Consider the following 24,909-nt stretch of genomic DNA (forward strand, 5'->3'; position numbering starts at 1 on the left):
ATTTCTGCCGTGGGTACCGTCAGGAGTGCAGCTGATCCGGGCAGCTGTACCCAGCACTGCAGAGCTGGGCCCTGTGTGCTGCCTTCCTGCTGTGCCTGGGCTCTCCCTGTCCACTGTGGCTTTGCTGTCCAGGGCTAAACCGAGGGGATCTGAGCAGGCAGGGGCCGTGATTTTAATCATAACCTTTATTAATGAGCGAAGTGCCAGAATAAACGGCTCGTGTGGCAAGCAGGGAAGGATGCTGGGCAAGGCAGGGATGCTGTGGAGTGAGGGAGCTCCTCCTGCTCAGCACCAAACAGTCCTGGCACTGTCTCTGGGCCGGGACAGGGGCTGTGGCAAACTCTGGGCTCATCCCTGGAGCCCCCAGCGAGTGGAGCTGGGAGCTGCCACCTCAGAGCTGTCCTGCCTCTGCTCCTGCATGCTCTGGATGCTTAAGGGACACTTACAGAGCCCGTAAAAAACAACAGCAGGAGGGGAAAAGTGATGGGAGAGTGGGTCGGCAGAGAAGAGCTGTTCTCGAGTTGGCCCCCAGTGCCAGGGAGTTGTGACAAGCTTGTTCCCAAGGATTTACAAAGGTGGCTGCCTGCGACGTGAGAGAAGCTTCATCTTTTTTCTTCCCCTTGGCAGTTTTAGGCCAGATTAATAGAACAGAAGGAAAAGGAAACCGTCGAGGAAGTTGATGCTAAATTGATGGCAGTTTGGGAAATCAAAAGCTTTGCTCTTGCCCGGATTTGCTGCCAGTGAGGTGGCAGGAGCAGGCTGGTGAGTGGCAATGCTCGCCACTCCTGCCCTGGCTTGGGGGCAAGTGGGTGCTCGGATACAGCATTAAATCAAATGTCATGTGAGGAAATGGAGGGAGAGGTGGATAAACTGTTATTTCAGGATGCCAGGGGCCCTGGGTGCAGCTGTGGGGCAGGAAGGAGGGCACAAAGCACCAGCAAGAATTTGCAATAAATAAGAAGTGGGTGGGTTGTGCTGTGATATCGCTTTCTGCACACAGACCCAGCCCCAGGAGCTCCGTGGCTGGACATCACATCTGCTCACCACTCCATCATTCTCCACCCCACCCAGCCCTGGGTCCCGTGCTGCTCCGAAGGATCTCCCTCCCCTCCTGCTCCTCCCTTCCTCCCTCGCTGCAGGAGCTGGCAGGGCTGAGGGCAATCCTTCACCTGTGCCTGGCAGATTTTGTGCTCTGACATTTCCTCCTGCGAAGCATTCCTGTTTCCAAGGGGTAGACTTTATTGGGAACCGTTTTCCCGGAGGACAACCCACGGGAGTGGCTCGGCTCGTGTCCTGATGTCCAGCAGTGGCCAGAGCCCAGAGCCCAGAGCCCAGAGCCCAGAGCCAGGGTGTGCTGTGGGCAGGGCAGGGGGGCTCTCACCTGCCACCTTTGCTCACCAGCACGAAGTGAGCCAGGCCTGCAGAGCAGCTCTGAGAGGGACAGACTCAGCCCCTGGCGTGTCCCACAGGTAAGGAAGCAGGAAGGTGATGCATGCCCCAAAGCTGGTGTGTGCTGGTGTCCCCATTCCCAGGAAAAGGCTCTGTCCCAAACTGGTGTGTGCTGGTGTCCCCGTTCCCAGGAAAAGGCTCTGTCCCAAAGCTGGTGCGTGCTGATGTCCCCATTCCCAGGAAAAGGCTCTGCCCCAAAGCTGGTGTGTGCTGGTGTCCCCATTCCCAGGAAAGGGCTCTGCCCCAAAGCTGGTGTGTGCTGGTGTCCCCATTCCCAGGGGATGGCTCTGTCCCAAAGCTGGGGTGTGCTGATGTCCCCATTCCCAGGAAAAGGCTCTGTCCCAAACTGGTGTGTGCTGATGTGCCCATTCCCAGGGGATGGGGATGGCTCTGCCCAGCAGTGGTGCTGCAGCACCGTGACCTGACAGGTGCAGGGTGGGGCTGCTTCACTGCATGCACAGCTCCCCACCTGCACAGCTGCTTTTAGACACCGATATTGAAGTGTCAATCTGATTTATAGCACCTGGGGGAGAAATCAGGGTGTGCGTGAAGGATTGAACAGAGCACACAGCGAGTCGGAGCAGTTTTATTTCCCCAGATTGACACTCACAGCATTTTTTGTCTTGCTGTTTTTAATTCCCACTTTATTCTTGTATATTAATACTACTCTGGGGCAGTAGATCACACATTGCCATCACACATTCCCCCGGAGAATTCATCTTTTCCTGGTGGCAGCAGTGCAAAGGCATAGTGGTTTCAGAGGTGTGATTAACCCACGGCTAATGGAACTGGACCACTCAAGTGGAGCTTTACACCAGCGTGCAAACCAGCAGCAAGCTGTGCCAGAGCTCTGCTGAGCAATGCACCTCTCTGTAACAGGTAGGGCCAAAAAGGTATATGCATTATTAAACGGGATTTTTCTTCAGTGTGCTGGAAATATAAACTGACCTTTATGAAGGCTTTAATGTGACGCACGGGCATGGGAGGCTCGCTCTGGTCCAACCATCAATCAGCCCCTCCTTTGGCACTCTTGTATGTCCATTTTCTGCACGAAAGGTTAGGAAGTCAAAAGAGCGTTTTTAAATGTTTCATGTTGTCCTTTTTTCCCAGCCTCTGCTCAAAGAGCTGCTCACTCAGTTGGAGGTTGAGGCAATCACTCTACCCAGCTCTCTGTGCAGATCTGTGTGGCAGCTGGGCTGAAATCAAAGGATCACAGAATCCTTTAGGCTGGAAAAGCCCTCACACCTTCGAGTCCAGCCATTTCCCAGCTCTGCCCAGGCCACCACTGACCCCTGTCCCCAAGTGACACATCCACATGGGTTTTAAACCCCTCCAGGGATGGGGACTCCACCACTGCCCTGGGCAGCTGTGCCAGGACTGGGCAGTCCTTTCCATGAAGGAATTTTCCCTAATATCCAATCTAAACCTTCCCCTGGCCCAGCCTGAGGCCGTTCCCTCTCCTCCTGTCCCTGTTCCCTGGGATAAGATCCCAAATTCCCCCGGCTGTCCCCTCCTGTCAGGGAGTTGTGCAGAGCCACAAGGTCCCCCCTGAGCCTCCTTTTCTCCAGGCTGAGCCCCTTTCCAGCTCCCTCAGCCTCTCCTGGGGCTCCAGCCCCTTCCCCAGCTCCGTTCCCTGCCCTGGACACGCTCCAGCCCCTCAATATCTTTCCAGCCTGGATGGGGTGGTTCTCCATGGGCTCTTCTCTCCCTTGGCCTCAGATTCCCCACAGCTCCCCTTGCTCAGATGCCGCTCCCAGAAAGCTGGGATTTGTTTACTATGCACCAATTTATTTCATTTTCAATTTAAAACATAAAAAGTACGTGGGTTATAGCAACATAATTTGCAGCCTGCTGATTAATAATACAGCTGACAGAACAAAATTGGGCTGCGAGCTCGAAGTGCTGAGGAAAGCTAAAATTTAGTGAGCAGTGTGTGGATGTGGGGTAGGCAGCCTGCAGCTGGGAGAGGAGGCTGCTGAGGCCAGAAACACTCTTTGCTTTTTTGGCTGCCTCACACACAAAACCCAGCTCTTACATCCCCTACATCCCACCTCACTGTACAATCTTCCAGGCTTGGAATGGTCAGCACTCAGCTGGAAAACCCTGTGAGGAAACAGGATACTAGCAGAGCAATTCCTAAGGGTTCCCCATCTATGCAGAGAGAAGGCAACCCACACAGTGTTGATTTATTATGTGGGGTTTTTTTTCCAAGGGTTCTGAAATTTTGCTCAGCTTTAGTGCCTGTGGCCGGTTTTACACCAGTTCTTCATTTTATAGAGTTTGTTACGGGAAAAAAGTGTCTTTATTCTCTGCCTGCTGTTATTCTGGGCCTGTGAAAGCGTTAAAGATTAATCCCAGGGTGTGCTGCTGCAGGTAGGACCAGCTCTGCTCCGTGTTCCAAGGGCTGATAGAGCACCAGGGATGTGTCTGGAAAAGGTGGTGCCGAGGAGGATGTGCTGAGTGTGCTGTACCCAGTGGGAAGCGACAGTGCCAGCCTGACTGGTGTCACTTCACCGGTGTCAGCACGCCCAGACCTGGCAGGGGATGTCTGAAACTTGTCCCTGACGAGACACTCGAGTCCCTTCTGTTTCAGCAGCCAACGATTTAACCCCCAAAAGAGGCTGAATGCGTCTTGTAATGGGAGACAGACAAGTACTGTGCAAGACAAACACTTTGCAGTGAGTGTGACAGCATTTTATACAAGCGCAGTGAAATCCACCCCGGACAGGGCATGAGCCCCACGGAGCAGTCTGAACATCACCCCTGTGCCTTGTGGCTTCTCCGCCTGTGAGAGGGGTGAACCTCAGGCTGCACCTGGGATTCGGTGACAGAAATGCTGTGCTGTGTTTAGGTGACAAAAACGCTGCCTCCGTCCACGAAACAAGTGTTAGAAACGGGAGGTAACCCTCTCCCTGAAGGCATCCCACGCCTGGCAGGGCAGGACCAAAGCCAACCCTTCCTGCACCTGCCTTACCTGTGCCGAGGGAGGGAGCCTGGATTAAAAACCACACCGGCTGAGAAACAGAGATGGTCACGGCTCCGGTGACTGACACGCACTCCAGGCACTGCCGGCTCTGATCGAGCGCGCCAGCTCCCTCCTCGCCAATCACCGGGAAATGGATGTAAACACTCGGGCAGCTTTCTGAGAGCTTTGCTTCCCCCTGCTTGAAAAGAGACACAATCCCTCGCTCTTGAGGATGCAGCGCTGATTATCTGGTCAGGGGCCGTGATTATCTATCTAGTCAGGCTCCACGGGGGTTAATCAAGCTGTTTATGGCGCTGTCGTGCTGTCTGTCTCCGTCCTGCCCTGGCACCCAGCTCACGCCGGGAGCAGCGGCTCCTGTGCCGTCGGGAATGGCCCCGAGGCACACCTGCAGGTGCCGGAGCCTGCAGGACACCGGGAGCGGCGCCGAGGATGCTCGGCGGAGATGAGGGGTTAATCACGGGCTCCGCACAGAGCCCCTTTGTGCTGGGCGCCGGGGGCTGGTCCTGCCAAGCCGCCAGGCTGCTGCCAGGGCGGTGTGAGAGCCCGGGGCACTGCCAGGGCTTGTTGTTCGGCGCACCGGGGACGGTGCCAAGGTCCTGCGAGGTGCTGCCCTGGTTTCCTGCGGCGCTGGTGACAAGCACCCGAATACCCCAAATACTTGATCTCTTCACCCAAACCAAGCTCGTACCAACCAAACCAGCGCCCGCCCCTGAAAAGAAAATATAAATGTGTTTCTGTGCTATTACTGCTAATTGTGAGAGGGAATCATGGAGTCACAGAAGGCACCTTGAAGATCATCTTCGTCCAGTCTCTGCCTTGGGTAGGGACACCTTCCACTAGCCCAGGTGGCTCCAAGCCCTGTTCAACCTGGCCTTGGACACTTCCAGAGATCCAGGGACAGCCACAGCTTCTCTGAGCAACATCTGCCAGAGCCTCACCACTGTCACAGCCGAGAATTCCTTCCCAATACCTCATCCAACCCTGGCCTCTCACAGTTTGAACCTGTTCCCCTTGTCCTGCCACTGCAGCCCTTGTAAATGGTCCCTCTCCATCTTTCTTGTCAGCCCCTTCAGGTCCTGGAAAGCCACAATTAGGTCACCCCAAATCTCTCCTCCAGGCCAAGCAATCCCAATTGTCTCAGCCTTTCCTCAAGGGAGAAGTGCTCCAGCCCTCTGATCATCTTGGTGGCCTCCTCTGGCCTCACTCCAGAGCTCACTGGCCCAGGTGCTCAGCGAGAACAGCCCCCGGCCGTGCCACAAGCCAAAGGGCTCGAGCTGTGGAAGGAGAGCCCTCAGATCCCTGCCTCACCCCCAGCCAGGGCAGCTGCAGGAGCACTCCCATGGCACGGGGTTTGTGCGCTCCAGCCTCACCCTGAGGCTGGCACGGAGAGTTATTTTTCATTTCCACTTTGCCTTTTGCTGGGCTGCTGCTCCAGGGGTGCAAATCCCTGTGCTGAGGACCAGACGAGGATCCCCAGGGCGCTGCAGCCAGGTGTGTCACTGTGTGTTCTCGGAGCACAATGCCAGACAGCAGTCCTGTGTGAGAACACACCTTTGCCCAAACGCCCCTGTATTCCAGCACTGGGCTTTGCCAGGAGTGCCCCAGGACGCCCTGAAATTTCCCTGGCTGTGTTTTTGTCACCTGGGGGCAGACAGACACGGGAATATCCTCCACGCTTTGCACAGAGAGCACAGTTTCCCCGGGAGGTTTTAACAATAACTGCTCATGCTCCTATTCATCTTTCTGCTCTGTTTCCACCCTTCCTCCACTGGCACAAGCTTCTATTAAATACCTTCCTGCTCACGGGGTAACCAGATGGGAACATTCATTTTAATCCTAGACAGCAAAACAGTAGAGTTACAGATTACCATGACACCAAAAATTGCTTATATACCTTCGTTTCCTCCCATGTAATTCCCTGGGAGTTTTAATTTACGGGACCATTTTTTATTTTTTCTCGCCACTTCCCTCGCATCAGGCAGGGTTCCTTCAGCTCCAACAAAGCAGCAAGCCTGTCTGGAGGGGATCAATAACTATTGAGCTATCGCGCTTCCTCCACTTAGACTGTTGAAGCAGCTTCCTTTAATTGCTCTTTCACACTGTAAATACAGCGTGCGGCGATTTTTTTTTTCCCTTTGAGGCTGCTCGGTGGGTGAGGGCACCTGCGGGTAGGAAGAGCCTCACCTGTGATCCATCAGACCCCCGGGGCTCAGGGACACGAGGACGCTGCCAAGCCCCAGGGGTCGGAGCCGGCCCCAGAACGGTCCCACAGGGACGGTGGCTTGGTGCAGACCTGGAAACCCACAGGTTAAAACTGATAAGCGAAGGAATGCACGTTGGGTACGGGCAGGCGAAAGGGCAGAAAGCCCAGCCAGGGGGGTCTGGGTGCTCTGCACCCTCCGCTGCGAGGGATGCCCCGAGCAGGGGGCCAGGCGGGGTCCCCCTCCCTCGGCTCCTCACGGGAGCTGTGGCAGGACGGGGGAAGCAGATCCCCGCCGGCGGCTCCTCCAGGGAGCGGGGAGCGGATCCCTTGGGCGGCTCCTCCGGGGATGGCCAGGGATGTCCGGACCCACCGGGCTCTTCCCGGGGATGGCCAGGGATGGGGATGGCCAGGGATGTCCGGACCCACCGGCTCCGCCCGGAGGAGCGGAGGGACGGGATCGCCTTCGGCGGCTCCCCCGGGCGATGGCGAGGGAGTCCGGACCCTGGGTGGCTCCTCCCGGGAATGGCGAGAGGGCTTCGCACCCCTCCGGCGGCTTTTCCCGTGAATGCCGGGGGATGGCCGGACCCCCGGGCGGTTCCTCCCCGGAATGGGAGGGGGGACCCGATGCCGGGGGCGGCTTTTCCCAGGGATGGCGAGGGAGGAGGGGACCCTCCGGGCGGCCCCTCCCGCGGATGGCGAGGAGGGAGCCGACCTCTCCAGCGCCTTTTGGCGAGGATGGCGAGGGATGCCCGAGCCCCGGCGGTCCCTGGCGGGGCTGGGGGGGTTCGCGGCTGCCGGCCCCGCCCCCCGCAGGTGCCGGCGCGGCGGGGGCCGGGGGTGACGTCAGGCGGGGCGGGCGCGGTGCCGGTGCCGGTCGGGCCATGGCGGAGCCGAGCGCGGCGGCCCCGGTGAGTGCGGCGGCCCCGGCGCTGCCCCCGAGCCCCGCCGGGCGCTGCCGAGGAGCGGGGGGAGCCGGGCGGGGGCGGGGGGCGGGTCTGGGTCCGTGCGGGACCGCCCGCGGGAGCGTCCCTGGGAGCGGTGCCGGTGTCGCCTCGTCCTTCCCGTGCCCCGGACCCGTTTTCGGCGGAGCAGAGGGATTCCGAGCCGTGAGAGAGCCGGCTCGCTGTCTGCGAGGGCGAGCGGAGACACCGGCATTGCTGCTCCGCGGTTTCACACGGGCTCGGTGGGTCTTTGTGTGCCCTGTGGGTTTGTTCGGGCGCTGTGCGCCCTGTCTGTGTGTCCAGGCTGTGTGCGCCCCTTTGCGCCCTGTCCGTGTGTCCGGGCTGTCTGTCTGTATGTGCCCCGTCCGTGTGTCCGTGTGTGCCCTGTCTGTCTGTCCGTGCCCGTGTGTCCGTCTGTGCCCTGTCTGTGTGCCCAGGCTGTGTGCGCCCATGTGTGCCCTGTCTGTGTGTCTGGGCTGTGCCCTGTGTGTCTGCCCGTGTGCGCTCTGTCTGTGTGCCCGTGTGTGCCCTATCTGCCTGTCCGTATGTGCTCTGCCTGCCTGTCCGTGTGTCCGTGCCCCGCGGGTCTGTCCGTGCCCGTGTGTCTGTATCTGCCCTGTCTGTCTGTCCGGGCTGCGTGTGTCCTTTTGTGCCCCATTTGCCCATATGTGCCTTCTGTGTCCATACGTGCCCTGCGAGTCCACGCGTGCTGTGTGTGCCCGTGGTTCCTGTGGGTCTGTCCCTGCCCCGTGGGTCTGTACCTGCCCCGAGTATCTCTGTGAGCTATATCTATCTATCTGTACCTGTCCTGTGGGTCTGTACCTGTCCTGTGAGTCTGTACGTTCCTTGGAGTGTCTCCATGAGCTGTATTTATCTGGCTATAGGTGCTGTGCTGGGCTGTACCTGCCCTGTGGGTCCGTACATGCCCTGGAGTATCTTCATGGACTGTATCTATCCATCTGTAGGTGCTCTGTGGGTCTGTACCTGCTCTGTGGTTCTCCATGTGCCCCAGAATGTCTCCATGAGCTGTATCTATCGATCTATAGGTACCGTGTTGGGCTGTACCTGCCCTGTGGGTCTGTACATGCCCTGGAGTGGCTTCATGAGCTCTGTCTGTCCGTAGGTGTTTTATTGGACTGTACCTGCCCTGTGTGCCCCAGAATGTGTCCTGTATCTATCTATAGGTGTTGTGTTGGACTGTACCTGCCCTGCGTGCCCCAGAGTGTGTCCTGTATCTATCTATAGGTGTTGTGTTGGACTGTACCCGTTCTGTGTGCCCCAGAGTGTGTCTGTGAGCTGTGTCTATCTATAGGTGTTGTGTTGGACTGTACCTGCCCTGCGTGCCCCAGAATGTGTCCTGTATCTATCTATAGGTGTTGTGTTGGACTGTACCTGCCCTGCGTGCCCCAGAGTGTGTCCTGTATCTATCTATAGGTGTTGTGTTGGACTGTACCTGCCCTGCGTGCCCCAGAATGTGTCCTGTATCTATCTATAGGTGTTGTGTTGGACTGTACCTCCTCTGCGTGCCCCTCTGTGCAGGCTCTGTGGGTCTGTCTGTGCCCCGTGGGTGTGTGGGTCCTGCTGTGCCCACACGTGCCACCCGTGTCCCTGTGTGCAGACTGTGGGTTCGCACTGGCAAACCCCGGTGTCCGTGTGCCTGGCAGGTCCCCAGACCCCTTCCCTGTTCTCAGATAGAGAAAATCGCTTCTGGCCCTCTCCCCTGCTCCAAGGTGGGCTGCATTTGGTCTCAGCCAGGTTTATTTCCTCTCACCTGAGCCTGACCCTCGGGCAGAGGTGGCAGGTGTGGTGACAGCCCAGGCTCCGATGGCATGGGACGTGCCAGGAATGTGGGAAAGGTGAGTTTGGCTGGGGAGATCCCTCCCGGGCTGCTGTGGTGGTGTGAGCAGCAGAACGGGGGAGGAAAACCTGACCCTGGTGTGGCAGTGGCTCCCCCAGAGCTGGCCAGGGGAATCCTCCACCCCGAGGTGTGGGGCTGGGGTGCATCCCAAACTCAGGCTTTGCTGGGTGTTGGACGTGTTGGGATGCCTCTGCCTGCCTGGGCTGTGAGCTGGGGGGACATCACGGCCACAGGAGGGGACGTGCAGGGTCCAGGTCTCTCTTGTGCCAGCAGCTGGCTTGGCAGTGGGCACACAGAGCTTGGCTGCTGCCGAGGGGCTCTCGGTCTCTGCACTCAGCTCTGTGCTGCTTGCTCCTCACAGTTAATTAGACGCGACTAATCCTATCTGGAGCTGGGAACTTCCCAGCAAACCGGAGTGCTTTTCCCTCTCCCGATCCTGAGCAGAACGAGGCCTGGCCACAGTGACGTATTTTTCAACTCCCTGGACACGATCAGAGGTGGCAGCTCAGACTTGCGGTGCACTGACCTGGTTGTGGCTGGACAGGTGTGTGTCAGGTGGCAGGTGACAAGCCCCGTGGAGCTTTGTGGGCGGAGGATTTCAGGGAAAGGGAGGTCAGGGCTGTAATGAGGATATTGCAGGAATAAGGGCTAGAGTTGAACCTAATATTTTGAGGATGAATCACACCCAGCAGGTGAGTACCAGCATTCCCCATCCCTACAAAAGAGGAGGGGGCAAAGGGACATGATAGTCCCTGTTCCGTTGATGCCCTTGTGCTGGGGAGAACCATGGGTGTGTGCTCACTTAGGGATATGAGTTAGAGGCGTGTTTATCAGTGCAGGGTTAATGGCTGGTGATCCTGGGGGGTTTTCCAACCTAAACGAGTCTGCGACTGTGATTTATCGCAGTCCTTTACCTCCTACAGCTGAGCCCGGCCTGTTAGTACTGACTGATAAAACCTGAAATCCCCATCAAATAACCCGCGTTTTTAAAGAATGGCATTGATCGGGGAACATCTCTCACGCTCTGCAGGCTGAGTCGTCCGCAGAGGGTCGTGTTTGCCTCTTCTTTACCCCTAGAACAGAGTTGTGAAGACCTGCCTCCAGGAGCTGGGTTCGCTCCTCACCCTGGCCCCTGGGTGCTGGGAGCAAGGCGGAATCTCCAGAGCTGCCATTCTGGGCTGAAATCACCTCCCAGATTTGCGGGTCGTGTGAGCCAGCTCACTTGCAGCTGCCTTAGTGGGTGCTGTTTGTTTGCCCTTCTGCGGGGGTCTAAAAGGGTCTGTTCTGAGCTGTCCCCCGCCAAACGGGGGGGGGGGGACAGGCACCTCCGATTGAGGTTTGTTCCCCTTTGGAAAGCCTCATAAGCAGGCCAGCCTTTCAGGATGCTGCTTCTGGCTTGGATAGCTGAGCTTTTGTGGTCTAAATTTAAGTGAGATGAATCTCACCCGGTGCTTGCAAACCTTGGTTTTCAGACTTTTCGCCTTGATCTTTGCTTTTTTTAGCACGACCCTGCTGTTCTCCTACCACTCAGGACTCTTCCGAAGCATGGAAAATGCTTCTGAAACTTTCCACCACCCCCCCCACCAGGTGGGAGGTGTTGCAGAAATGCAACTGCAGGGAAGCATTTGCGGCTCATCCTCCTTGCAGACACAGAGGCCCGGGTTAAAAAAGCAGCCTGTTAATTTCGTGTTAATGGCTCTGAGCTATGGCGAGTCCCTCCCCCGCCCCCTTCCTCCCTACCTTGTGCCAACATTTAATTGCTCTCACTCTGGAGAGATGCTATCTCGTTTCAAGGTTGGGCTTATCTAGTTTTGACTCGCAGGGGGAGGGATGTTGCCGTGTCCTTGTCGCAGAGGTGACCCGTCCCTCCCTGCCCCTTGCCCGCAGTGTCACCCCTACTGTCACCTGCTCCTCGGGCAGTGCTGTCCGCCCGCACCGAGGGGCTCCTGCTCCTCCTCCCGTGGCTTTTGTGGCACCCTCGGCATGTGGCCGTGTTGCCCAGGAGCCCATCTGGGTGCAGCCACGGGTGTGAGCTCGCTTTTTTGGCTCCTTAGGGATGTGTTCCCACTGCACCCTCAGGGGCAACCCAGTCCGGCTTTGTGCTGATGCCTTACTCCAGAGATGCTCCGTGCTCATCCCAAGCTCTTCCCTGGCAGAGATCTCTGTCCTGGCGCCGTGTATCCATCACCCTGCAGCACAAAACCGTGCTCTGTTGGACCGAGGTGATTTGGGCCACCCACCAACCATCCGCGGTTTTGTTGTGCTAGAGATTTACGTTTAACACAGTCCCCTGGAAGGAGCCAGGGATGGGACTGGGCAGCGGCAAAAAAAAAAACCCGAGGAAGGTGCCTGGGTGCTGTTTCCTCACTCAGCACGCAGCTAATGCGTGTGGAGTTGGTAACACCTGCTGTGAGATTCCTGCTCAGGATATTGTGTGCTCTGGAGAAATGTGGGCAAACACTGTGTCGAGGCAACAATAATGTCTCCAGATAGATAATAAGTCTTCTAAATAGATCTAATTCCAGGAAACTCAGCTGGCTGATTGGAATTGTATTTTTAGTCTCCAGTTCGTGTATTTACCTGGGATTTCTGTCCTGCTGTTCTAGCTGGAGCTGACCCCGGGCTGCCTGCTGCCCCTGCCTTTTACCCAAATACTGTGACTGCACAAAGTTCCCGAGTTCCACCAGTTGGTCTGGAAATGCTTTATTTTGGCAGATGTCTGGCAATACTGAGATTTCTGTCGTTAAGGGGTCATCAAGGGGTTTTAAAGCAGGTTGCACAGGGGTTTGGTGGGAAAAGCCCTGCTTTGGCACAGTGGGGTGCACCTGGTTGATCTCTGGGTTTCTCTTGACTTCTTTGGCAATTGTTTCATCCCACCTCAGCACAGCATTTCCTTCCAGTTTTAATAGTGCCTAATAGTGAATCTGGCAGATATCTAATTCTCTATTCCTAGCATGCTTTAAAAGTGCCTTATTTTTCAATTAATTCTGTTGGCTGTACAGATTTAATGGATTCCTTTAGAGGTCCCCATCAGTCACCGACACCAGACATTTCTTTTTCAGTGCCATTTCTCTCTCCTTTCCTGTGCCTAGAAAGATCACGTTTCCATGCATTTTCCTCATCTTATTTTTGCCAGAATGGCTTTTTCATGGTTTAAATCCCGCTGCTTTTCCAGGCTTGTGACTTTTGGGGTCTCTGGTAGAAGCTTTAAGCGGGTTCCTTGCTTTCACTGATGCCAGCGACTGCTCTGGCCTTTTTAAAATTTGCCCTTTTAAAGTCATCTGCTGCTGCCGTTATTTTGGGCTCGCCGTTCCTGTGAGTAGCAGGGAAACAGAAAGAAACTATAATAGAAGAAGACTTGCATTAGACATGGCAGTTCATTTTTGGCCTCATCCTTGTCACGCAGACCTGCTGCCACTCCATGGACAATTAACGCTGGAACGTGACCTGTTCCTTGTGCCAGCAGCAGCTTCCCGTCCCAAAGATTTGTGTGCTCCCTGGGTCTGGTATCGGTTACTCATGAGTTCTTTGCATTTTTATTTGCCCCCCTGCGTGTGTGGACGTGATGGATGGTGGCAAGATGTCCCTGAGCATAGAGAAGAGTGGAATTCTGTGCTTGTGGTGTTGGAGTGTCTGACACCACTGAGCAAGGAAATCACATACTCCACGTGGTGGAATTATTTTGGCACACTGAACTCTTCTTTTGTGCCTCGTTGTCCTCCTGCAGCTCTCCCAGGTGACCACAGGTGCTGCCCAGGCAGGCTGGTGGTGCCCAGGCTTGGCTCTGGGAGGCCAGCAAGTGCTCCCCCTGCCCAGTGCCAGGCTGAGATTAAACACTGATCTGCTTCCAGGGCTTTCCAGGCAGGATTGCCTGCGAGGATTTACAGGATTTTAGCCCAGCTGAAAGGTGCCGGGGTGACCTTGCCATCACTCCGTGTCCCCGGGCTGGCTCAGGAGCGGGACAAGCTCCCAAATCTCCACTGAAAGCTTCCCCTGGCTGGGAGGCTGTGGGGGCAATGAACGCTGCTTGTTCCTGCAGCACTTTCCACGCCAGCCGAGCCTGTCTTTAAAAAGCAGCCGGCGTGGTTGTGCTTGGAACAGGCAGCTCGGTTTCTATATTACACCCAGCATCCATCTCCGTAGGAAGCCGGCCAGCCCACGCCGCTGCTGCAGCCCGGAGCTCTTCCCTTCTCCTCGGGGCGTTCCTGGGAGGCAGGGAGGGAGCAGGGAGCTGGGCAGGGGGGCTCTGGGGAGTGTGCCCACCGCGGGTCCCTGCGCTCCTTGGGGCAGAGCTGTCCCCGGCCAGGTGCGGGCGGGAGACTCGAGTCTTGCCCTCGTGTCCTGAGCCCTGAGCCCTGTCTTTGTGTCCTGAGCCCTGTCCTCGTGTCCTGAGCCCTGTCCTTGTGTCCTGAACCCTGAGCCTGTCCTTGTGTCCTGAGCCCTGAGCCTCATGTCCTGAGCCCTGTCCTTGTGTCCTGAGCCCAGCCCTCGTGTCCTGAGCCCTGAGCCTCCTGTCCTGAGCCCTAAGTCCTGCTCTCGTGTCCTGATCCCTGCCCGCGTGTCCTGAGCCCTGAGCCTCCTGTCCTGAGCCCAGAGACGCCTTCCTGAGCTCTAAGTCCTGCTCTCGTGTCCTGAGCCGTGCTCTCGTGTCCTGATCCCTGCTCTCGTGTCCTGAGCTCTGCACCCTTCTCTCGTGTCCTGAGCCCTGAGCCTCCTCTCCTGAGCCCTGTCCTCATGTCCTGAGCCCTGCTCTCCTGTCCTGATCCCTGCCCTCGTGTCCTGAGCCCTGAGCCCAGAGACGACTTCCTGAGCCCAGAGACGACTTCCTGAGCCCAGAGCCTCCTGTCCTGAGCCCTAAGTCCTGCTCCTCGTGTCCTGAGCCCAGCCCTCGTGTCCTGAGCCCTGCATCCTGCCCTCCTGGCCTCACCTGCCATCACCTGCCTCCCATAAACTTTCACCTTCTGCTGCCCCGAGCCCTGGCTGCGCTGCCAGGTGAGGGACGGGACACTCCAGGTCCCCGTGATCTCCTAGGGAAATGGTTTGGCCGTGTCTCAGCGTCACGTTAGGACTCCTCTGAACTGGGGGAACAGCAGACAATCCCCCTGAGCCGAGTCCTGTTGGTGTCCATCTGTCCCAGCTGTTTGGATTATTTGCACAATTTAATTCTTGGCTACACTCGATTTTACAACAGGTTTAATTTCACGGTAACCGATACACCTGCAACAATTAGCTGTGTAAACCAAGATAAAAGGCCAATAAAATTTCACGTTTCGGCGTTCAGGCTGCCTCCATCTGAAGGTTTCCTAAGCCTCCCTGAAACCCCTTCCCAAAGGAAGCTCTGCAGGTCATGTCCAGCCCCTGAGCGAGGCTGGTTGCCCGGTGTGAGCGAGACGGGGCTGGGGGAATGCAGAGTGAGCTGCAGAGGCGCGGCGAGCCTTTGGGAGGCTGCTGCCCTTGCCCAGCTCCCACTCCGGTGCCCGTGATCCCTCTGGCAGGAGCCGGGGTGTTCCCAGCCCCAGGCCGGGTGCGGAGGAGAGAGGCAGGGCCAGGTTTGCTGCCAGGCTGGAAATCCCCCGTGTGCCCAGCCCCTGGCCGGGGCTCTGTGCTCCGCTGCCCGCCCCTGCCCCGTGCTGCGGGACACGGAAAGTTTTGAGCCATCACGGAGCGCCTTTGGGGAAAGGTAAATTAAACCCTTCTGCCTGCTGCGAGGGGGCAGGGCTGGGAATGAGAATGTGGAAATAGGTCCTGGCTTAAAATGACTTCAAGGACAGAGGGTAGGTGCTGGGCTTCTCGGGATCTGATCCAGCTGGGACCGGTTCCAATTAAAATGAGATCAAGGAGAATGGGACGAGGGAAAATAAAAAGAGTTCTCTTTGCATTTCTGCCGGTGTTGCAGCTTGAAGTGTTGGGGCTGGGTTCGGGGCTGGGCTCTGCCCATCCCCACGGGTGTCCAGAAAGGTTGGTTTGATCCTGGATTTGTTCCCGAGTTGCTGTGGCTGTGACTCCCACCCTGCACCCACGGGGAGGGGTGTCAGTCTGAGCTTGGTCCTGGGATCGGAGCTGGGACCTGAGCTGGGACCTGAGCCGGGATCTGAGCTGGGATCTGAGCTGGGCCCCTGGGGCCATGGAATTTCACCAGACCATGGATGTGCTGCAGCTCCTCAGGCCTGGCCCGAGGGAATCCTCTGTCAGAGGAGAGCCACAGAGATGATCAGAGGATGGGTGGGAGAGCTGGGGCTGCTCACCTGCACAAGAGAAGGCTCCAGGGAGAGCTCAGAGCCCCTGCCAGGGCCTGAAGGGGCTCCAGGAGAGCTGCAGAGGGACTGGGGACAAGGCAGGCAGGGACAGCACACAGGCAATGGCTTCCAGTGCCAGAGGGCAGGGCTGGATGGGATCTTGGGAAGGAATTGCTGGCTGGGAGGGTGGGCAGGCCCTGGCACAGGGTGCCCAGAGCAGCTGTGGCTGCCCCTGCATCCCTGGCAGTGTCCAAGGCCAGGCTGGACAGGGCTTGGAGCAGCCTGGGACAGTGGGAGGTGTCCCTGTCCATGGCAGGGGGTGGCACTGGATGGGCTTTGAGGTCTCCTCCCACCCTAAGCCATTCTGGAATTCTGTCACTGGTTTGCATTTCTCTTACAAGCAGTGGATGTGACCTGTATTGGGGCACCTGTACTCAGGAGACTATTTCAGATAATTTATTTTAAGGACTGCAGTTTTTTTGCTGTCTGGGAATTCTCCTTTCTCCATAGTTTGTTGTTTATTTTTTTTTTTTATTGTGAGGTTTTATGAACTTGAGTGAGGCTTTATCCAGAGCTCGAAATGAGCAGTCCAGGCTTAGATCCCTTCCACACAGCCTCCCAGGCTGAGCGTGGCCACGAGTGCAAAACGCTGTAAATTAGAAATAATGATGTGTTCTAGTGAGCAGGCAAGGCCTGTCCTCGTGCTCAGGGAAAGCTGGCAGCAGGGAATGGTGGCCAGCGAGCCAAAAAAGGATCCCTTGTGAGGCAGAAATGCCTGTGGGATGAGGAAGAGGGACCTTGTGGGTCCTGGAGTTACTGCTGGGGTACAGGAGCTGGGATGTGTTCCTCTCTCCCTCACGCCTGTGCCACCAAATCCTAAACTTCACTGAGCTACATTTTAGTGCAAAATCATAATTTCTCTTTTTCTCCCCCATGCTCGCTCTACAGCTGATGTCAGTTCTGGGGTCTTTGGGGGAAGAGTCAAGGAAATTTGGTGAAATTTGGTGAGACTCCTTTAGGAAAACGAGGTTGGAGTGGTAAATGTTGGCCGTGAAGGGATGGAGATGTGCACGGTGCCATCTCTGAGCCATCTCCTTTCTGCTTGGGTAAGGGGCAGGGAGGTCACAAAGGGCGTCTGTATTTGCCAGAAAATATATTTCCAGTTTGATATTCCTGGCTGTGGGCTCCGAGCCTTGTCCTGCCTGTTTGAAAAGGACACAAAACCTCCCAGGTGGCTGCACCTGCCCCCAAAATCCCTGCTGGGTGTGAGGAGGGACAGGTGCCTGGCTGTCTGTGCATGTCCCAGGCACCAGCACGTCCCTGCCCTGCTCCAGGGGGAACAGTTTTGGGAAATCCCGAGCCATCAGCAGGGGGGGAGTGCTGCAAGGAGCTCTGCTGAGCACGGCCAGGGCTGGAGCTTGGTCACAGAGCTCCAACAGCCTCCTGATCTCCCCTTTTTTGGAAGCAAATCTGCTTTCGGGAAAGGCTTTTAGAGTCTTCGTCTCTTCGAGTCATTAGGAGCGCCCCTCGATCTCTTCTGTTGGAGATGGGTCTAAGGTTAAAAAAAAAAAATTCACATATGTCTGAGCTGGAAAGCTAATTGCTGTCTGCTTCAAAGGCAGGGCGTGTTGTGGAAGAAGAGAAGGAGCTGGGAGGGAATCCCGATTATAATAACACTCGCAGGATCCTTCCAGGACATGAAAACGGTGCTGTGTTCCAGCAGATCCCAGGAGCAGCGGCAGGATCAGTGCAGGGAGGAAAACGCCACAGCAAAGTTTGGGAAGCTTGTGGAGGAGGCTGGGCTGGTGCTGGTGCTGCTCTCGGGCCTCTCCCTTCGCCCTGCAGACCCCTGTGGGGAGGCTGTGGGGTGATGGTAACACAGGACACTCCTGAGGGGGCCCCACACTGCCTGTCCCCCCCCCGGAGACCCCAAATCTCAGCCTGGAATCTAAGCTCATTTCCTACTCTGACCTCCTTTATCTGAATAAATCTCACGTGCCTGCTACTACTCAGGCAGCAAAAATAATCTTTACTGCCGTAATATGTGTGTCAGCTTTTCTTTATCCCAGCGAAGTGCTGTAAGAGCTGCAAAATGCTTTGGAAAGATGGGGATTTTTTTGAGCAACAGAGATTGAAAGGGGAGGGAAAAGAGCGAGTCTCTGAGCCCTACAAACCAAACCCCTCAGCCAGGTTTCCTTGGCACGGCTCCTTTTGCAAAATGGTCTTGCTGCTGCTGCCCACTGTAGCCAAATGTGCAGGAAAGGATTAAGGCTGTGAAACTGCTCCATCCTGGTGGCTCTTTCACAGTCCTGAAGGGATGTTTCAGAGCAATATTTAGCTAAATAAATGCTGGGCGCTGGGGGTCTAGAGGCTGAGCTTGACTGCATTGCTGTAAGCCTGATTTCAGCCATCGGGTCTGGGAGCAGAGCAGAGCACCCAACCCACCAGCCAGGCCCGGGCTGTGCTGTGGGGCTGCTCCCTGCTCCCTGCAGTGCTCGGCTGTCATCCCCTGGGGGAACCTCTGGGACCTCCTGCTCGAGTCTTTTTCTGCACCCCAAGTGTGGTGCTGGAACATTTCTCCCCCTGAGCTTGGACACAAAGTGCTGGGTGTGATGTCCCACCCCGAGGGGTGAGGGGGAGCACCCAGGATTCACGGGCTGGAAGGAGCAGGAAAAGCTCACGGAGGTTTTTAGTAGATTACACCCTTGGCGTGGAAATCGGTGTGCTACTCCTTGATCTCTGGTATAAGCACACAGCAGTGGAGTTTGGGGTAAGATGAAAGGGAGGAGAGAAAGAAAAAGATGAATTAAAGAAGAAAAGAGAGAGAGAAAGAAGAAGGAAAAGAGATCACCAGTGCTGTCTCCATGTGGATGCAGCTGACGGGATGTCCTGGGGCCCTGGGCTTTGTGGGGCACCTTTTAAGCCTTCCCCTCCCTGGAGAGAAGTTTCTCACTTTTTGTGCAAATCAGTTCTCATTCACAGCGGGTTCTTTCAGACCTTTTTGGGAATGGGTTGGAGGCTTTGGGGTCCTGGATGGGCTCGTTCCCCCCTTCAGTCCCTGGCCCTTCTCAGCCCCATCCCAGCACTGAGCCGAGTTGTGTTTTTCTGCAGGAGCCACAGCCAGGAGGTTTGTCCCAGAAAATGCTGCCCTGCCTCCGTATGGCCCCTTCTCCAGCCAAATCCTGGTCTTTCTCTTGGGTGTTTTTACCAACAGTCCTTCTTGTTCCCAGAAATCCTTGGTTGGCTCCATACCGTGCAGCTGTTGGTGTCTGGGACATGCACATTAGCCCCTGATCCCCCGGGATTCTGCACAGGGCAGTGGCTGAGGAGCTCAAACCACACGTGGGACAGAACTTGCAGGGCTCTGGGGAGCTGTGGTGCAGGGTTTTGCAGGCTCTCGTGGGATGAGGACAGTGAGGTTCAGGGCTGCCTGAGCTGTGCCTGGTGCCTGCACAGGAGCCCGTGGTGGAGCTGACCCAGCAGAACCAAGAGCAGAACCAAGCCTGGTCCTTGTTGCCCAGGAGCTGCAGGACTGGCTGGATGTGCTTCCTCCCTCACCACGGCCCCATTAAAATTTAAGGGTAAAAGTGGGAGTAATGAAAGAGAATTTTCTATTTAAGGCTTTTAATTCATTTTTACCTCCAGCATTAGCCGGAGTTTGTGCAAACCACTGGCAAAGCAATTAAAGTGAGTTTTTAATGGGTTATTTTTGTCTCTTCATCATGGTGGGAGCTAAGATGCCAGGCTGTGAGCTGCCTGGGGTAGGGGCCATCCTTTTGCTGTGCTGCTCTGATGTTTAATCCCTAATTGGGTTTTATTCATAAGCCTTGGCTGAGTCACGAGAGGGAGAAGGTTCTGGGTTAGGGCTGGGTGGGACATGGGGAGCAGAATATCCAGGCTGCAGTTCCCCAAGGCTTCCAGGCTGGATCTATCCTGGGAAGGAAGAGCAGAGGAGTTTGGAAAATGAAGTGCACAGTTTGTTTTGGATGGTTGATGGGTACTTTGTAGGAGTGAGCTCCAAGGACAAAAAGCTGTGAAGAAACCAGATTGCCTCTGAGGACTGCTGGGAGAAAACGGGGGTGGGTAGGTGAGTGTGGGATTTCCCGGGTGGGAATGTGATGCTGGAAAGCAGACCTGTTCCTCCAGGGCAGGCTGAGTGAACGCGGGCACCCCCGCCCTGAGTGGGACAGAGCCGTGGGTCCCGCCTGGTGATGGATGCCGTGAGGGCTTGTTCCGGACTCATTCTGGGGACGTTTTCCTGGTGACTGCCCTGTGTGCAGCCAGAGAGAGGGCTTGTCAGCTGTGTGGGAGTGCAGGTGCCCGGAGGGGAGCCGGCACAGATCCCAGCGCGTTGGGTCAGCCTGGCCCCGGCGTTCCGTGCTCAGCACAGAGCGTCCTGTGCTCCTGCAGCCCTCCAGTCCATTCCAGCGCTCAGCACGGCAGGAATGCAGGCTTGGGTCCTGCCCGGTGAGTTCCTTGTGCAGCTCTGCCAAGGGAAGCCGGGGATGGATCTGTTCCCCTCTGCAGCGTTTCATTCATTCGGTCCTGCCCGCATTAACACACCTCTGCTGCCGTGTGATCTCCCTCCTCACGGGTTATTTGGAGAAATGCTTTCTAAAAATAGCCTCCCGGTTTTTCCGGTATTATTCCGTGCAGCTCTAAAAACCTGCCTAGAAAGGCTGTCCAGCTCATTGATGTTTCCTTAAAATACAGCTAATCCATGTAATCTCATTATGGTGGTGGGTGATTATACTGACAGCAAGCTTTAGCAGTGGTCCAGCAAAGCCTTTTATTCCCTGTCTGTTATGTGTGTGGCTAAAAGTCACTGGGAGAACATTTTGGGTTTGGTTGGCCTACCTTAGGAGCAGGACTTAGAGTATTTTTGTTTTAATTCCCTAGGAAACGTCCTGCATTGTCCGTGACAGTGCCAGCACGTTTTTGCCCCTGTCCCTCAGCTCTGCTGGCTGCTGGCATCCCGTGGCTGTGCAGCAGGGCCTCCCAAAATTACTGGGCAGCATTAAAGCATCAGAGATTATTTTTTTACAGCAGAGTAGATGAGGGGGAGCTTTGCCACGTGTGGTGTGGTGTTTGCAGGTGTGGGATGTCCCCTCTCCCTGGGGAGCCAGCCCAAGGAAAAGGCGGATTTTGGGATGCTGAGCGACCCCTCCCAGCGCTGGGAAGACCTGCCCTGCCTCACCAGGCAGGCTGGGCGTGTGGGTCAGGCGCAGGGAAAGCTGGCTGGGCAGTTTGGGCTGGGAAGGAGGCTCCAGCCTGCCCTGGGAGAGGGGCACATCCCGGGAGAGGCTCCTTCCCGAGCCCCCTGCGCTCGGGTCAAGGGCTGGCTGAGCAGTGGCCAAATCCCGCGGTGCTGGCTGTGCCCTGCGGCACCTGGGCAGTCTCCTGGAGGTCCTGCAGGTTCTGCCAAGGCCTGGCAGCCTTGGCTGGGTAGGGTGGGTGCTCAGTGCTGGCTCTGCTTGCTCCTGGCTCTGCTCAGTGGCCTTGCCCCATTGTCATGGAATCACAGAAAACTCTGAGCTGGAAGGGACCCACAGGGATCATCCAGCCCAGCTCCTGTCCCTGCACAGACACCCCAGCAATGCCACCCTGTGCATCCCTGGGAGCAGTGTCCAAACTCTCCTGGAGCTCTGGCAGCCTCGGGGCCGTGCCCATTCCCTGGGGAATTCCCTCTGGGGGAAGAACCTTTCCCTGATATCCCACCTAAACCTCCCTGGCACAGCTCCAGCCGTTCCCTGGGTGCTGTCCCTGTCACCAGAGAGAAGATCAGCATCTGCCCCTGCTCTTCCCCTCACAAGGAGGCTGTGACTGCACTGGGGTCTCCCCTCAGCCCCCTCCACCTGAACAGGCCAAGTGCCCCCCAGCCTTCCAGACCCTTCCCCACCCCGTGTCCCCGCTTTGGGCACTCTCTGGCAGCTTTACACCCTTCTTGCACTGTGTCAGCCCCAGTGCAGAGCAGGGCGGGACAATCCCCCCCTCCTCGATGGTGTCTCTGATGCCCCCAGGACGGGACTGTCACTCCTGGCTCCAGGGCACTGCTGACCGAGATCCAGCAGGACACCCAGGTCCCTTTCCATGGCCCAGCTGGCCACCAGCAGGACTCCTAAATCCCTTTCCATGGCCCAGCTGGCCATCAGCTGGACTCCCAGATCCCTTTCCATGGCCCAGCTGGCCATGAGCAGGGCACTCAGGTCCCTTTCCATGGCCCAGCTGGCCATCAGCTGGACTCCCAAGTCCATTTCCATGGCCCAGCTGGCCATGAGCTGGACTCCCAGGTCAGCTGGACTCCCAGGTCAGCTGGACTCCCAGGTCCCTTTCCATTGCCTTGCTGTCCAGCAGTGCCCTGGCAGCCCCTTGGGCTCGGTGGAGGGTCCCTTTGGCCACAGCTGGCCTGAGGACTGTCCACAGGTGAGTGTCCCTGGAGGCACTGTCCGGGGCTGGAGCTGCAGCCCCCTGAGCCCTCGGGGTGCTCCTGGGAGGACAGAGGGCTCTGGGCTCTTTCCACATGGCTTTGCCCCCTTTCCTTGGCTGTGGAGGGTCTCTCCTGCCCTGCAGTGGGAGCAGAGAGGGTGGAAGCCTTTTGCCAAATGGTTTGTGCAGACAAAAGCAGGTTTTTCCCCTCTCCATAAAGCCCATCTTCGTTGTTTGCCCGAGCTGAGCTTGCAGATCTGCGAGCGATCCGGCCCTGGCCCCCAGAACAAACAGGGTGAGATTTGTCAGTGAGCAGGAGGATTAAAGGGGAGGCACAGGCCAGCACTTTTGTGAGATCCCAGAGCAGTGTTTAGAGAGGACACCAGGCTCTCTCTGCAGAGATACCTATCTCTGGGGCCCATGGAGGGTTGGAGGAGCTGCTCTGCCATCTCTGCCTTGCTGGCACATGCTGCACATACCTCCTTTGGGGCAAATTCCTCATGCAGGCTTCTCAGAGACAGTAAGAAAAACCCCCTCTAGGGCTGTTTCTGTATGTTTTTTTTAAAAAAATTATTTTTTTAATATCCATCCTGCTTTTGCTTATCTTCGTCCAGCCCCTCCAGTGATAACACAGGCAAAGCCCTGACCCGTGCTGTCCCGGGGAGGAGAAGCTCAGAGTGGATTTCTAATCTCTTTTTTTTCTGGAAGAAAAGGCTGTAGGTGCCAAACCAAAAGGGCAAAGTGATTTGCCCCAATGAGGTATCATGTTTCTGTTCTGATTTATGGTGAGGGGAGAGGCTCCTGAGTCATCCGTTCCAGGAATTGCTTTATTTTGGTAACGGAGATAATTCTGCTGGTTTTAAATCAATGTGTTGTCAGTCAGCAAAACCCGTGCGGGATTGGAACCGCAGCTGGCAGGGCTGGGGCTGGCCAGGGAGAGGGACTGGGCTGGAGCTGGCCAGGGAGAGGGACTGGGCTGGCCAGGGAGAGGGACTGGGCTGCCAGGGAGAGGGACTGGGATTGGGGCTGGCCAGGGAGAGGGACTGGGCTGCCAGGGAGAGGGACTGGGACTGGGGCTGGCCAGGGAGAGGGACTGGGCTGGCCAGGGAGAGGGACTGGGACTGGGCTGGCTAAGGGAGAGGGACTGAGGCTGGCCAGGGAGAGGGACTGGGACTGAGGCTGGCCAGGGAGAGGGACTGGGGCTGGCCAGGGAGAGGGACTGGGACTGAGGCTGGCCAGGGAGAGGGACTGGGGCTGGCCAGGGAGAGGGACTGAGGCTGGCCAGGGAGAGGGACTGGGGCTGGCCAGGGAGAGGGATTGGGCTGCCAGGGAGAGGGACTGGGCTGGAGCTGGCCAGGGAGAGGGCCTGGGACTGATGCTGGCCAGGGAGAGGGACTGAGGCTGATGCTGGCCAGGGAGAGGGACTGGGACTGATGCTGGCCAGGGAGAGGGCCTGGGACTGATGCTGGCCAGGGAGAGGGACTGAGGCTGATGCTGGCCAGGGAGAGGGACTGGGGCTGGCCAGGGAGAGGGACTGGGACTGAGGCTGGCCAGGGAGAGGGACTGATGCTGGCCAGGGAGAGGGATTGAGGCTGCCCAGGGAGAGGGACTGGGGCTGGCCATGGAGAGGGACTGGGACTGGCCAGGACAGGGACTGACCAGGGACAGAGACTGGGGCTGGCCATGGAGCAGGACCAGGGCTGCCCAGGGAGAGGGACTGACCAGGTTCAGGGACTGACCAGGGAGAGGAACTGGGACTGACCAAGGCCTGGGGCTGGCCAGGGAGAGAGACTGATCAGGAGCTGGGACTGGGCCAGACCAGAGACTGGGCCACAGGTCCAGGCAGCTGCTGGTCCATGCTGTGGTGGGTGCGTGGCACAGGTGGGTGTCCCCCGGGACGGGGCCATGCCGGGGGCAGGTGGCAGGCAGTGGGGCGGCTCTGCTGGCCCTGGGCACGCTGGCCTGGCCGTGTTTGCTCAGGCACTGTCTGGTGGCTGCCTGGCTGCAGACAGCCCAGCCTGGAGCGGTTTCTGTGCTGGGTCCCACGGGGCAGGTGTCCCTCGTGTCCCCACGCCTGGCTCTGCCCAGCCACTCGCAGCCCCTCCACGGCTGATTGCCCAGGGCCCGCTGCCTGCTCGGGGACACATGGGTGGCTTTCCCACACTGCCCAAAGCCCCTGCGAGTGTCAGCGAGTTCTTCTTTGTTTTCTGTCTTTTCTGTGAGATAATGAGCGTCGTCTGATCTTTCTTTCTCCTTTTATTATTTCTTTTTTTTTTTTTTTTCCTCTGAGTGTATTTTGGCCTGTCCACAATTGCCCTAGCTGTTATGGAGGAGAATTCCTGTTTTCCTGGGTGAGGTCTGGGCAGCAGAGCTGGCTGTGCAGAGCTGGGTGATGCTGCTCTGCCTGTTTACAGTGCATGGGAAAGCTGTGTGTTTTACTGCTGGTGACGCCAGGATTTGGGGTCGTTTCGTGCTGTTTCCCTTTGGTTTGCCTTTCCCCATGGTTTCTCCCACAGGCCCACGAGGATTTTGCCCTCCTTCTGTGCTGCTGGATGCCTTCTGGCTTTTAGCTGGCAGCACATCTGCTCGTCTTGATGACGAGTTTCTGCTTGGCTCGTGGTATTAAGGACGCCTTGATAAGTCATGTTTTCAGAGGAATGGGAACATGATCCACTCCTGAGCAGGCTGCACGGCTGGGTTGGTACAGCCAGGCTGTTTGGGGGATACCTGTGAACACAAGATTTTGGGAAAGCAGCTGCTGGGTCCCCCAGAGCACCTGGCCCTGCAGGTCAGGTGAGGCTGGGATGGTG

At 57.0% G+C, this 24,909-nt stretch overlaps 1 protein-coding gene across 1 annotated transcript in view; it reads left to right on the plus strand.

The window, feature by feature from the left end:
* The first annotated feature begins 7,487 nt into the window (after positions 1 to 7,487).
* MAPK4 (mitogen-activated protein kinase 4) overlaps positions 7,488 to 24,909 on the plus strand; it is a 53,610-nt gene continuing 36,188 nt past the window's right edge. The window contains exon 1 of the mRNA XM_088156055.1: positions 7,488 to 7,546. The gene's annotated coding sequence lies outside the window, so the exon portion shown is untranslated. The remainder of the gene's footprint in view (positions 7,547 to 24,909) is intronic.

This window comes from Sturnus vulgaris, chromosome Z, assembly GCF_052056855.1.
Source record: "Sturnus vulgaris isolate bStuVul1 chromosome Z, bStuVul1.hap1, whole genome shotgun sequence".
NCBI lineage: Eukaryota > Metazoa > Chordata > Aves > Passeriformes > Sturnidae > Sturnus > Sturnus vulgaris.